Source organism: Bubalus bubalis, chromosome 21 (genome assembly GCF_019923935.1).
Source record: "Bubalus bubalis isolate 160015118507 breed Murrah chromosome 21, NDDB_SH_1, whole genome shotgun sequence".
Lineage (NCBI taxonomy): Eukaryota > Metazoa > Chordata > Mammalia > Artiodactyla > Bovidae > Bubalus > Bubalus bubalis.
This window is the reverse complement of record NC_059177.1, coordinates 28,255,190-28,270,183: the sequence shown is the minus strand read 5'-3', so window position 1 is coordinate 28,270,183 and position 14,994 is coordinate 28,255,190. Positions and strand designations below refer to the sequence as shown.

Genomic DNA, 14,994 nt, shown 5'->3' with positions numbered 1-14,994 from the left:
ATAAAGGTTGAACTGTTTCTCAGGACGACTCCCACATCTCATGTTGGAGAGGCACCACGGAGCCTGAAGAATAAAGCTCCCTTTCTCTGGGAATCAAGACACCCCTGCAATGTGAGTAAACCAGCCCCAGTGAACTTTGGCTTGTGCTGGCAGCACAAGCTACTGGTCCCATTTCTTGGACCTGGAAGGTGAGGCACAGGGATGGGGCTGGATCAGCTAATGGCCTGGCTATCTGGAAGGGGAGGAAGGGAGCCTTCATCTCAAGCCCTTGCCTGGGCAGGGGCAGTGAGCTGAGGTGTGGCAGCAGACAAAGGAAGCCACAGATGGCACTGGGCTGTGGCAGGGACCTCTGACTGCCTTTAATGATGGGAAGGGTCTCATGGACCCATGAGTAACTCATGGAGCCCCATTTCCCAATCTCCAAACAGGTATAATACGAACTACCGTGCAGAGTTTTGCTGCCAGGATGTGAGAAAGCAAGCGACTCAAGCCAAAACCAGAGGCCATGACTGTTCACCCCCGGCCTCAGCTACGGAGCCTTCCGTCAGGAAGTCTGTTCTCTTCCAGCCCACAGTAGACTGCAGATGGGCCCAACGTCCACTCTCACCCAATTCATGTCAGGAGCCTCCTGCCCCACGCTCTGCATCCTCTCATCTTCCCCTCCCAATTTACTCTCCACATGCCAGGCTATTATTTGTGTATGCCTGTGTGCTAGGTCACTTCAGTCATGTTCGACTCTGTGTGACCTTATGGAATATAGTCTGTCCACGGGATTCTCCAGGCAAGAATACTGGAGGGGGTTGCTGTGCCCTCCTTCAGGGGATCTTCCCAACCCAGGGATTGAACCTGCATCTCTTATGTCTCCTGCACTGGCAGGGATTCTTTACCACTAGTGCCACCTGGGAAGCCCAGGCTATTCTTTACGAAGCAGAAATCAGATCACTTCTTTTGTGGGCTTCACTAACCTAGATAGCATATTGAAAAGCAGAGACGTTACTTTGCCAACAAAGGTCCGTCTAGTCAAGGCTATGGTTTTTCCAGTGGTCATGTATGGATGTGAGAGTTGGACTGTGAAGAAAGCTGAGTGCTGAAGAATTGATGCTTTTAAACTGTGATGTTGGAGAAGACTCTTGAGAGTCCCTTGGACTGCAAGGAGATCCAGCCAGTCCATTCTGAAGGAGATCAGCCCTGGGATTTCTTTGGAAGGAATGATGCTAAAGCTGAAACTCCAGTACTTTGGTCACCTCATGAGAAGAGTTGACTCATTGGAAAAGACTCTGATGCTGGGAGGGATTGGGGGCAGGAGCAGAAGGGGACGACAGAGGATGAGATGGCTGCATGGCATCACTGACTTGATGCACGTGAGTCTCAGTGAACTCCGGGAGTTGGCGATGGACAGGGAGGCCTGGCGTGCTGCGATTCATGGGCTCGTAAAGAGTCGGACACGACTGAGCGACTGAACTGAACTAAACTGAAAGATTCTTCAGTAATGTCTTGTCACACTTGAATTAAAAAAATCTCCTCCAGGGCCTCCAGTGCCCTGTAAAATCTGTTTCTTACCCATTGATCATTCCATCCCGATCAAGCCCTCCTCAACCCCACACCGGTGCTGTTTTCTCTCCCAGCAAGCCAGGTCCTTCCTCAGGGTCCCTGCATATGAAGTTCCCTCCGCTGGAACAGCTCCTCCCCTTCTCCTGCCCACTCAGCACCCCCATCTCAGCTCAAATGAAGACTGCTTAGAAAAGCTTTGGCCAGACACCTTGTATGAATTTCTTTCTCAGCTCTCCAAACTGTCATTTCAACCCAATCATTTCCATTGCATCACTCTACACAGTACTGAATGATTCCGCCCACGCATGCTGATTTGCTGTCTGTCTGTCTCCCTGTCTAGGGATTTCAGCATCCCAAGGGCAGGGCCTGGGTCTGAATTTCAATCACAGTCCAGGCCCCTGAGGGTGCTTGGGAAACATGTACTCTTTTATCAGAATGACTAGATAAGGCTGGCTCTGCGGTCTCGCCAACTCATCAGTTACTCCGCAAATTGGAACTGCCACATAAGGAGGAAAACGGTCCCCATGAGGGTATCGTGTTTGCCTTCCTCCTCCAATCTTGTGGGCCTTTACATTATTATTTTTTGGCAAGGTGTAGTGTTTCACAATTAGTTTTTTTCTCATCTTTTCCTTGTACATCCCCAAATTAGTGAAGAAATAGGTCCTGGCTAAATGGATGGGGAACTTTTGCCAATCCTTCTCTTCTTGGGTAGAAAACTTCTAAATCTCAGCTACAAGCCAGGAGAGCTTTATTGCATACTACCCTGTACTTCACAGCAGTGTTTCTCAAACTTTGGGGGCTTAGGAATCCTTCACACTCTTCCAAAAAATTCACTGACACTCTGCCCACAGGGCCATTGTGTATGTGGGTTATGTCTACTGATATGTACCATGTTAGAGGTAATCAAATTTTAAAATACTTACTCCCTAATTCATTTAAAAGAGCAATAACAAATTCATTACATATGAATATAAGTCACATTTTTGGAAAAGCTACTATATTTTCCAAAACAAAAGACTTTTTTGAGCAGAATGGCACTGTTTTACAATGTCACAAAACTATGTCTCGCTAGATTAAAGACAGCTGGCCTTTCGTGTGGTTTCTGCATTCAGTCCTTTCTGATACAGTGTTATAGAGGAGTTGCTAGAAAACTCCACAGTACTGTATATAAATCAAGAAACAAGAGTGAAAGAAAGAGGAAAGTAACATCTTGGTATTTTTATGAAAATAGTTTTACCCCTCAGCGGGGCCCAAGTCACACTCTGAGAATGGCTGCTTTAGAAGGATGTGCTTGTGAGCTGAGTGTCTAAGAGCCTGCTGCTTGTGGGGAGGGAGAGAAGAAGAGTAGAGAAGATATTCATTCAAATTCAATTCAGGGTTGGTTTTGCATCTGCTCTTGTGATTAATGATGTATTATTTGAAACCAACAATGCAAAGCGCTCATGTACCTGTTATGGTCCAAACAAGACTTTGTTGGGATAATCTACCTTAAAACCACCCTTTACTTTGCAAAACCATCCAGGGCATCTGGAATACAGTTTTGCTTTCAAAACATTGCTTTCACAGAGTAAGAAGCACACTATGAAGGGAGGCTCACCTATTTTGTGCCATTCACAAGGCATTTCACGCTGTGGATACTAAAGGCACGGGAAGTCTGTGAGCGACAGGAAGTTATTTACACCAGAACTGTTTCTGAGAAAACAGCTGTCCCAGTAAAGATGGAAACTACCAGCTGCACAAAAGCACACGCTGTCTGCCGAAGATGCTGAACACCCTTTCCAAGTTAGTCATCGCATCACTGCAAAGTGCTCCCTGAGCTCAGGAGCGCACAGGGCACTCTCCTCCCTCTGCTCCATCTGACGCCCGCCTCTTCCTGCCTTCACGGAGATGAAATCTACAGTGCAAAGGAGTGTCAGCGAGGAATACACAGAGACTGACGGACAGAACGGACACATACGGAAGGGGCTCAAGGTGCCCCGGGAATATCCTTTGCAATCATCCTTCGAACTTCCCTAAGTCACCGGGACTGCTGCAGGAGTCAGCAGATGGAGACATCAACTCACATTCACTTAACTGCAGAATCATCGACCGAATTCAAGCGTTATTATTTCCTGTACCCAGACAGGGGTGTTTACTCATCTATTCACCTGGAATGTGACCTTTTCTTGTTTCCCCCAGTGTCTGATGAGCCCAGGTCTCATCCAACTACACCTTTCAGCCGAATTCTGTGTTCTTCTGGGAAGAGCCATGTCCCAAAAAAGCAGAGACGACAGGGCCAAGCAGGAACCAAGTCCACATGGAGCAATGGGGTCTCTCCAGGACCAGTCAGCTACTCAAGGGATAAATTTCAGCTACCCCCAGTATCTGGGAGACCTGCCTGCTGGCTCTGCCATGCCCTGGGCTCTTTCCAGCTTTTTCCGGGATCACATTGATTCACTAACTTGGCTTCTTGCTGGTTTGAACCTCACTCTCACTTCAATTCCTGTCTTACACTGTGGCTTGAATAATCCTACACCTACACCTACACCCACCCCCACCCACACACCCTCCACCCCCGAAACACCCTCAAGATGTGGTCCAAGCCCTGAGCGTGTGCTTCTACGCTACTCTGACCTCCCCTTTCTCCTCTATTGTCCAAATGGACAAGGAAGCCTGCTCCTGCCTCCAGGAAGATCAAGGCCATAAACCTGGAAAAAGCACTTTTTATGCCTGCTAGGGTCTGAGTGTTTGTGTGTCCCCAGATTCTTATGTTAAAATCCGAATGTTTCCTGTGATGTTGTTAGGAGGTGGGCATTGGGAGAGCCTTGGGTCATGAGGGTGGAGCCTTCCTCAATGGGAGGAGAGCTCTGCTAAAGAGCTTCCCTGGTGGCTCAGTGGTAAGAAACTGTCTGCTGTACAGGAGACTGGAGTTTGATTCCTGCGTTGAGATCCACTGGAGATGGGAATGGCAATCCACTCCAGTATTCTTGCCTGGAGAATTCCATGGACAGCAGAGCCTGGTGGGCTACAGTCCACGAGGTCACAAAGAGTCTGACACGACTCAGCAACTGAACAACAGCTCTGATAAAAGCCACCCACAGAACGCCCAGTTCCTTCACCACATGATGATACATGTCAAAGTCTGTGACCTAGAAGCAAGCCCTCACACACTGCATGGACTTCCAACCTCCAGAACCGAGAGCAAAACATTTACACTGTTTACAAGCCACAGAGTCTATGCAACTTTATTATAGCTGCCTAAACACACTAAGACAGCACCTTCAGGATAAAAACTGTTCCCACAGGTACCCTACTAGTTATAGCCAGGGATTCAAAATCACCATCTGTTCAGGAAACAGGTTAGTAACTTCTAGTTAACCCTCCTCTTCATCAGGGAGACTTTTCCACAGCTTGTCTGAACCCCGTTTAGTGAGTTCTTCAACTGATTTTTGAATAAAAAGTAAGAATTGCTAGAAAGCTAAGTGTGGACGGAAACATCACAGCTAAGAGAAAAAGCAACTTCAAAGATGTCAGAACACACAGAGAAATGTCAGATGAGTTGAAAGACTACATCATAGCATCTATGAGTGCTGTTTTACTTCTGAAAAGCTACCTAAGCTCAGAACATCTGCTCAGGACTTCAGATCATTTTTTTAAATGAAAGGATATTTTCCCCTTGCGGTGCTGCTGTCCTGAGGGCATTCTCTCGGGGTACCAGGTGCCTAATGGCCATCCTGGGTGCTGGAGACAGACAGTTTGCTGTTTCCACTGGGAGAGGTTTGGAGAGAAGGTACCTGCTAGGCCCCTTGGGGGAGGGGGATGCAAGAGGAGGAGGGGTCAGAGCAGCCTGGCCATGGCTGCTGCTCAAAGCCCACGTGGAGGGTGAATTCCTGAGTGAGTCATCTCAGTGACCCCAGACATGCCGAGAAAATATCTGACCCCCAAGGAGCCTTTTACTCTGAACCTGTGACCCCGGCTAGGTTCCCAGTGATGCTGGAGGTTATCTCGGTCCCACAGTGATCCCTGGGGGTCTTCTCCAACTACTGGATGTGAGAGCATTCCTGACAGCGAGAAAAAAGATTCGAGAAGGTCAGGAGTCCGGGCGGGAGAGATGGAAGAGGAGATGTGACAGAGACGCATGCTGACATGGAGATGAGCAGTGACTGCAGAGGACGTCGGGACAGGATGTGGGGGAATTAACACGGGGACCACACACATCCTTCAAAGTCCTGGGTGGCTCAAGCCTGGCTTAGCTGTGAGGACAGTCTTGGATGAGAGAGAAGGAAAGCAAATGACAGACAGCACTTAACAGCCTTGACCAAGACAACTGGAGCAGAGGAAACGGGGGATAGAGTCAGGATCGCAGCAGAGGGACACATGGAAATGGCGCTAGGAATGTTATCAATGATTCACAGAAAAGACTAGAACAACAGGCTGGAAAAATGTACACGAAGAGGCATGTGAACATTATAAAACCATGCAGGGACCGAGGAAGAGATGTGATCTCATTAAGTAAAAAAATAACTTAGAGGTTACAGACTGCATGACCAACCAGTGTGGATTGGGTGATAATCCAATAAATTGGGAGTTTTGACCTAAATGTGTAGAGTTTTTTTTTTTACATCTTTTGATACATTTTCCAGGTCTTGCACAGAGGGCCTTTCAGCCCCATATGACAAACGTGAGCAGGTACAGGGCCCAGGCTGTCACCTAGGGATGGTCCCCATTTCCTTCTCGGGCCTCCTCACTGGCAGTCCAAGCAGGTGTTGCACCGAGGCGCCCAGGCCCCTGTGATGTTGGTTTAAATACAAAATTTGAGAGTCTGGGGACTTTATTGGTGGTCCAGTGGTTAAGGCTCTTGACTTTCCACTGCAGGGAGCACTGGTTTGATGCCTGGTCAGGGAACTAAGATCCCACATGCCACATGGCCAAAACAAACAAATGGAGTAGATGTATGTATGTGTATAACTGACTCTACATACAACTGAAACTAACACACACTGTACATCAACTATACTCCAATAAAGATTTAAAAAGATCAGCATATGCTCATTTAAAGAAAAAGTCTGGGTATAAGACCACAGGTGGAGACTATAGGCCGGGCTGCGGGCTGACCCACCTTCCGCCTGCACCTGGGCAGGTGGTGAGCTCACTGCGGGATGGGGAGGCGTGGGAATCAGGCTGCTCCCAGCACGGCAGCTCCAGCCCAGGGGTGGTGGGAGGGAAGCAGCATGGGAGTCATCGTCATGGGTGCAAATAAAAGTCTCACTCCATGCCTTCCTCCTCTTGACTCACTGCTTCATGAATGAGTGGCCGTGAGCCAGGCACCGAGATTGAGTGATGGACACAAACAGAAGCCCTGCCCTCAGGGAACAGCCTCTCTGCACCTGACTTGTGGCCTCTCTAGCATGACAGGTGCTCTAAGCTCACAAATGACTGTTCCAGTGTCAAATCTCAGCCGTCCCTTAGCCTTTGGCCTGGGCAACTCTTCTGCAGCATCTTTCCACTCAGAGTCGTCCTGTGTTGACACTTGTGTGCTACAAACTTCCAGCCGGAGGGAGCCGCCATGATTTTTGATGTATTATCATCAACATTATTTACTTGATACTTTTCTGTAAAGCTATTCAGTTGGTTTTGTTTAAACGTAAGTATTTTCAAGTGGAATCTAATCCTGACTATAAATGGGAAACCCTTGTGCATGGCTGTGTATGAAAATTACAGCGCGCATTACCATCTGAATTTCAAAAGAAAAAAGGGGTTCATTCTCAACATCACAAATTCTTCTGGTGTCCCACCACGTTTACCACGCTGTGTGGAAGGTACATCCATTTGCTGCTGAACTTCAGCCTCACTGTTACCTTGCCCACATCTCTTTTGCCAGTCTTTTCTATCTCTGCCCCACCCCTCCAGGTAGACATTCCCAACCTCCTCACTTCATTACTGAGGCTGTGAGCTCTAACCAGCACACCCTCTGCATAAACCTCTGCTGTCAAAATCTGAACTCCATCCTTCAAATCCCGTTCTTCTTCAGACCAACCCCGACTTCCCCATCATAGTTTCTCTCTCACTCCTGGGGGCAAGTCTGTCTGTCTTCCGAATCAGTGAGTTCAAGCTGGCAAAGATTACACTAAGAATCTGGGATAGAATGGTGACTGTGGCCAGCTCCTTCCTTCTAAGAGAAAGCTACAAGGTCCCGGAGAGACAAGCTCTGCCGTGTTTTATGACCAATAAATAGCTTCATTACAGTGAGTAATCAACAAGCCACCATTTACAGAACATCTGTGCTCCACATCACACCAGCTGAGGGGATATGAAAAAAAAAATGGTCAAACTTTGTCTCTGTATTCAAGGAACTCACTACCCTTTTCTGGAAGACAGGACTGAACTGTGAATTGGCGGGTAGAGGGGAAGTCAGAGCTGCAGTCAGGAACCTGAGACACATTCCTCCTTATAACCCCACTGGGGCAACTACAGCAAAGCTCCTGGGGACCATGCTTCTGGGTCTGGTGTGGTTACTCCAGCCACCGAGGCTGGAGCAGCTGCAATGTGAGCTGGCTGTTGTAAGATGGAGGGAATTTGGACCTACAAAGTAACAGTGCAGGCTAGAGTCTGGATGTGTCGGGGACACTTCCTGCTGGAGATGAAGCTGGGTGCCTGAGAAAGGCAAGCCCATGGGAACGATGGTCTGGAAGGCAAAGGGATGCTGGGACAAGGTGATGTCTGAGAAAGTGGCCTCGGACAGGTGTGCCTGTTGGTGTAAAGCGGGGAAGGTATAAATTGGCAAGAGGGTAACACCAGGGTAGAGCTCATGTCTGAATTCAGAACTAGGGGTTCCAAGGGGCAAATCATTTTGTACTTTCTTTGGTGGATGTCAGGTGGAATGATAGCCATAAGTGGCTCTGGGAAATCCAGGTTCTCTTTTTCATTCCTGGTCACATTTTTGGACTCAGGACATGCCCCTGTATCAGACTATCCCTTCCGACAGCCTGTAATTGAGCCACAGGCTACAGGACTCTTCGTATCTGAAGGACCTTGGAGGACAGAAGCAGCATGAGCTGGATGGATGACTTGGCCACTAAGCAGACGCTTGTTCAATATTTTAAAATCACTCAGAAGATAAACAGGTCACTGCGACGGAGAGACTTACTTGAGGGAAAAAAAAAAAAGGCAGTGCAAAGTGAGGCTTCATAATTCACCTGTTCCTATAAGGTTCATGTGCTATCAAGTCTGAAATTACTTACCAGGCTTCTATCCTGGATTTACTTTCTATATAAAAATACACTTCAGCGAATAAGTAAACACTATTATGACCAATGGTTGGTTTTAAGAGAAAAATGCTCTCTTACCAATGGCAATACTAATTTTTTTTAACATTCTCGGGGAAAATAAAACAACGCGATATATTTGAGAAGCAGGTATGAACCACTGACATTGTACTTAATCTTTAAAACTGATATATGTGTGTCCAAAAGCTAATAAAGTTCCCTCTAATATAAATGGAGGCAGGGGCAAGTAAGACACTGGATCACAGGCAGCACTCAAGCTTTGGCTTCTGATCTGATGGGCAGAGCCCAAGGGCAGGGAAAATTGAAGTGACTTAAAATAGTCCCTGATAGGATATATCTGATATTAGTGGGCGTGCTGAAGTGGAACCATAATACTGGAGAAATACAAGGGTGTAAACCCCATTACTGTGTGTCCAAATGTTTTGATGGCTGGACCTCAACATAATTCATGTGACTCACCCATGGGACGGGCAGACTTGGGGAATATCAGCGAGAAAGCCACTGAGCAGGCGCACAGAAAACATAATTGATTTTACGGGATGAAGCGAGGGCCGCTAACAGCTTCCTTCACTCTGCACCTTTCACTGCAGAGGAGTCCCCTCAGTACTCCATGCTCTCTCCGTTGTTTTTGCATCCATCTACCATGACCTACCTTGGGGCGAGGTATTTCATTACAAAAAAAGGAACAAATATATGGTTCTATCAACAGTGGGTGTTCTTTCAAAGCTTTGCTTGAAGCAAATACTTCAAGCCATACTTCAGTCTCACTCGCTTGCACACCAGCTAATCTTTGAATCCTACCATGTACACTACGGACCAATCCTTCTCCATCACCTGGAGCTCACGGACGGTAAATTAAAAAGGTAAAGATATCTGAGGACAAGAGAATGGCCTTAGTATAATAAAACATATTGCTTCATCTGTGCATTCATGTGTTGGAACTTTAATCAGAAAAAAAATTCAATGGACTTAAAGTAAAAATTTAAATATCAGAATGAATTTGTATTTCCAAAATACCACACTGTTCTATTTGACTCTCTTTTCAAGTAATCAGTCACTTTAAGGACAGAAAGCCCACACTCCAGGGAAGCTACAGAGGAACACAGAAACTAGGCTGCTTCTGGTCATTTCTCTGACTTTAGGAAGAAGGGTTAACTAGGACACATCAAAGCGGATAGAGCATGTTTTCTGCTTACTTCCTTCTTTCCAATGTGTGTGAATGTGTTCAGTTGCCAGTCATGTCCAACTCTTTGCGACCCCATGGACAGTAGCCAGCCTGGCTCCTCTATCTATGGAATTCTCCAGGCAAGAATACTGGAGTGGGTTGCCATTTCCTTCTCCAGGGGATCTTCCAGACCCAGGGATCGAACCCACAACTTTTGCATCCCCTGCATGGGCAGGTGGCTTCTTTACTACTAAGCCACCTGGGAAGTCCCTCCTTCTTTTCAATACTGAATTGTAATGCACCACATTGGTAGGCTTTATGGCTTACCATCTTCTTTATTTTTTAAAATTAATTTATTTAATTGAAGGCTAATTACTTTACAATATTGTAATGGTTTTTGCCATACACTGACATGAATCAGCCATGGGTGCTCATGTGTCCCGCATCCTGAACCCCCCTCCAACCACCCTCCCCATCCCATCCCTCAGGGTTGTCCCAGTACACTGGCTCTGAGTGCCCCTTCCATGCATCAAACTTGGACTGGTCATCTATTTCACATATGGTAATATACATGTTTCAATGCTATTCTCTCAAATCATCCCACCCTCACCTTTTTAAATTGAGGTATAGCTAATTTACACTGCTGTGTTAGTTTCAAATGTCCAGCAAGTGATTCAGTTATACATATACAGGTATGTACTCTTTCCCAGATTCTTTTCCATTATAGGTTATTATAAAATAGTGAGTATACTTGCCTGTGCTACACAAGTATTAATTTCCTTCCTCCTGCCTCTCTATGTACTCCTGTCAGGGGCAGTTCAGCAGAGAAGAAATGCCCTCTTCCATCTAAAAATACCCTTCCCATTCATCACCCGTGAGCACGCACCTACGTTGTGAGGGGCAACCAAGGGAAGAGTCAGGGATCAGGGCTCAGACGCCCACATTTCAAATCGCAGCTCTGCCGGTAATTCAACACACGACTGTGGGATTGGGCAAGTGTCTTTCTAAGCCTCCATTTCCTCAGCTAAGCACACAGGATTGTCATGAAGCCTAACGGGAAAGCTTTTAGGAACCACTCAGGGAAGTGCCTGGCTCACAACACTTGTGGTAAGTTCTCAGCAGATTCCTTCTTTTTATTTAAATTTTCATTATTCATGTCTGCCAGAGATGATGCTAAGCCCTAGTTCCTTCTCTTCAGTAGCTCAGTGCCTTGGAAGGCTCTCCGATGCAGGCACTAAATCCTGCCACCAACTTTAGCTGTGCTCTGACAGATGTACGCAGAGGTGAGTGTGGGAAAAGGGAACCAGAAAAGGCTTCCCTTAAAGATCTCAACACTGATATGACTCTTTATTTTCCTTCCTGGGAACGGAGCTTGTCTATGGACCACGTGCAAATCTTACATAAAAGAAAGCTTTGCAAAAGAGAGAAACCATGGTGGGGACAATCCCCCAAAACACTTAGAATTACTCAGACTGTGGGCTGCATCAGAATCCCCCCTCTTGGGAAGTGAGGATTTTTAACTTTGTTTGTGAAAGGCAGATTCCTACCCTCTATCCACTGAGTAGACCCTCACGCCCTGTGTGTCACGCAGGTGAATCACGAGGTGAGCACCCTGATGGTGGGGAAGGGTGGCGGCAACAACACAGACAAACCAGAGTGGTTTTGGATGATCATCACACGTTCCTGTCTCTTTCTGCCACCATCTCTGTGACCAGGGTGGCAAACATGCTTAAGGATTCAGAAGGAAAAAAAGCTGCGTTTTGACATTTGCACACGGTTTAGTAAATAGTTACCTGCTTTGAGGGTTTACCCCACGAAACGGTTTAAACAGTCTGCCGGTCTCTTCTTCACAAGGAAACAAATTCATGATTCTCTAGCCACCAGCGGCGGGCAAGGAACACAGGCCAGTATAATTTATAGCCACCCCCTGGAGACATGCACAATCGCTAACTGCAAGCCAGAGAAGCCACGGAAACACCTGGAAGGATACATCCACACCTGCAGCACCAAAGCCACAACAGGGTCTTTATATTTTAAACCATCACCATGACGACCACGACCCAGTTTCCACTGCTGTTGAGCGCCTTCCTTTTCTCAGTGCACTGTGGTGTGTGGCGTGGCTGGTCACAAGGCTGATTTTCATGGGCCTTTGAACCTCCAACGCTTGTATGTTTCTTTGAGTTTCACTGAAAGTCCAGGTTTTGAGAGATCGGGAGAAGAAATCACAGATAATTACAGCTGAAAATATTCTCATTTCCTGGCGGCGCTAACAAGTGAAACTACAAGTAATGATGTAATCCAACTTGTCAAAAAGGGACATGAAAAGAGGAGACAGAAGGCAGGTCAGAGCCTTGGGACCCGGCATGCCGTGTCATCTTCTAATTAACTAACTGATCCTTTAAACTGTCAAACTCAGAGAGGAACTCCCTGGCTTAGTGTCTGATTAATATTCATATGTGGGCATGGGATGCTCTGATTTAGGTCCCAGTGGTTGTAGTTAAACATCAGTCTTTAAAAAAGAGAGAAATAAAACCCTGCCTGGCCAGCCTCAGTCTCCAGGTCTTATATTCATAGGGAAATGAGGGAAGGCCATTCTGGAGTCTGTAATCCACGGTGAGCAGAGCACCAACCCTTCACGGATGCACATTGATTTCTGAATCATGATGAGGACACGTATATTGAAAAAATAATTATTTTGCTTCTCCCTCCTGGCAGTCACATTGTTAATCACACTCCATGCCTCATTGTTAGATAAGGGAACAACGCGTGTAAAATCACACAGCATTCGGTAATATAATCAAGCATTTAATTTCAAACAAAAATAATTGAATATGTAATTTAATCAAAGCAAGCTAGAATCGATCATTTCCTTAAACTATAATAAGTGGCAACCTGGACATTTATTCATTTGGCACAGGCTGCAAAAGAATATATTCCCTTGTGCTACTGACTTCCCTTAACTAAAAGATGTTTCAATTGGGTTAAATGGGCAGAAGGCCTAAACAGACATTTCTCTAAAGAAGACATACAGATGGCCACAAAGCACATGCTCAACATTGCTCATTAGTAGAGAAATGCAAATCAAAACTACAGTGAAGTACACCATTTCACACTGGTCAGAAGGGCCATCATTAAAAAGTATACAGATGATAAATGTTGGAGAGGGTATGGAGAGAAGGGAACCCTCCTACACTGTTGGTGGGAATGTAAATTGGTACAGCCATTATGTAAAACAGTATGGAGGTTCTTCAAAAAACTAAATATAGAGATACCATATGATCCAGCAATCCCACTCCTGGGCATATACACAGACAAAGCTATAATTCCAAAAAGATACCTGCACCCTTATATTCACAGCAGCACTATTCACAATAGCAAGACATGGAAACAAGCCAAGTGTCTGCTGACAGGTGAATGGATAAAGAAGATGCTGTACAAAGATACAATGGAATACTGCTCAGTCATAAAAAGAATGAAATAAGGCCATTTGCAGTGACATGGATGGACCTAGAGATTATCATACTTAGTGAAGTAAATCAGAAAGAGAAAGGCAGATACCATATGACATCATTTACATGTGGAATCGAAAATATGACACCAACGAATCTATCTATGCAACAGAAACAGACTCACAGACCTAAGAACAGACCTGTGGTTGCCAAGAGGGGAGAGGAGGTGGGTGGGGATGAACTGGGAGTTTGGGATTAGCAGATGCGAACGATTATGTATAGGATGGATAAAGAACAAGGTCCTACTGCACAGCACAGAGAACTGTACTCAATATCCAGTGAAAACCACGATGGAAAAGAACATGAAAAAGAATATATACAAAATGTTTCAGTCCAGGATGTAAGAAGTACCTGGACTACCTACACACTTTCGGTGGAGAACACAGCTGGCTTTAAAAAAAATATAATGCACCCCAGACAGTGTCTGAGTTGGGTTCATACTCCCAGCCACCAACAGCCGGGCAGGACCCCCGAGGGCTGTTGTTTTAGAAGATGGTGACGTGGGAAGGGTTCTTCAGAGACACAAGACAGGCTGGGACTTTCCCTTCACTCTCAGATCACAATTTATTCTTATTTTTAATTTTTAATCGGAGGATAATTGCTTTACAATATTGTGTTGGTTTCCGCCATACATCAAAACATGAATCAGCCATAGGTACACACATTCCCTTAAAGATCTCCAGAGGAAGAATATAATTCAACCCAGTTTCATGGTGAGTTCTAACAGCACAGGCTTTCAGAAAATATTTCCCAAATCCGAATTTGCACCTTGCCTCTCATGGGATAATCCATTCCATATTAATGTATCCTGGACTGAGATGCCACATATCTATGAGCCTTCTTTGTAGTTATTATTCTTTATCCTTAGACCTTATTTAACATTCTTCAGCCCTTGCTAAACTTAGCACTGAGTTATTTCAACTCATATTAATAATGGGTGACACCGCGAAAGAACGCACAAATTGGGATCAGCATTCTCACACATATGGAATACAAATGGCATGGAACAGCTACACTCAAGTTGATTCATTTGACCAACAGATACTGAGGCCTACCATGTAATCAGACACAGTAATCAGTCACAGCTCACTTCCCTTCTTAGGAGAGGGAGAAGAAGAGAACATACCACATACATGATCAATACATATTTAAAAAAAGAGCTTCCTCCTAAAAAATAAATGTCTACATTCCAAGTGACTTCCAGGGCTTTCCAGGCTGAGAAGAAACTCGTGATCCAGCTGGTCCGGGACCCTCCAGACAGAAGGCATTCATCTATTTCTGCTGCTAAAAGTGTATGACAACCATCCCACAAGGTCAGGAGCATGCTGGCTGGGTCACACCCACCTGTGACAAATGAGAACTAAAAAGCCAAAGAAGAAACGCTGGCCCCTCAGGAGCCTCAGTCCTTCCAGCCTCTCTGGCAGAGATCATCAAAACTACTGGCCAAAAACATTCTGTTCTTACCCCCTGATGATTATTTCCAGGATGACTTAGAATGCTCATG

General features: G+C 45.8%; 1 protein-coding gene across 2 annotated transcripts in view; it reads right to left on the bottom strand.

Annotated features, from left to right (window-relative positions):
• Positions 1–14,994, bottom strand: part of PDZRN3 (PDZ domain containing ring finger 3) — a 272,619-nt gene that overhangs the window by 57,660 nt on the left and 199,965 nt on the right. The gene's annotated exons all lie outside the window — the stretch shown is intronic.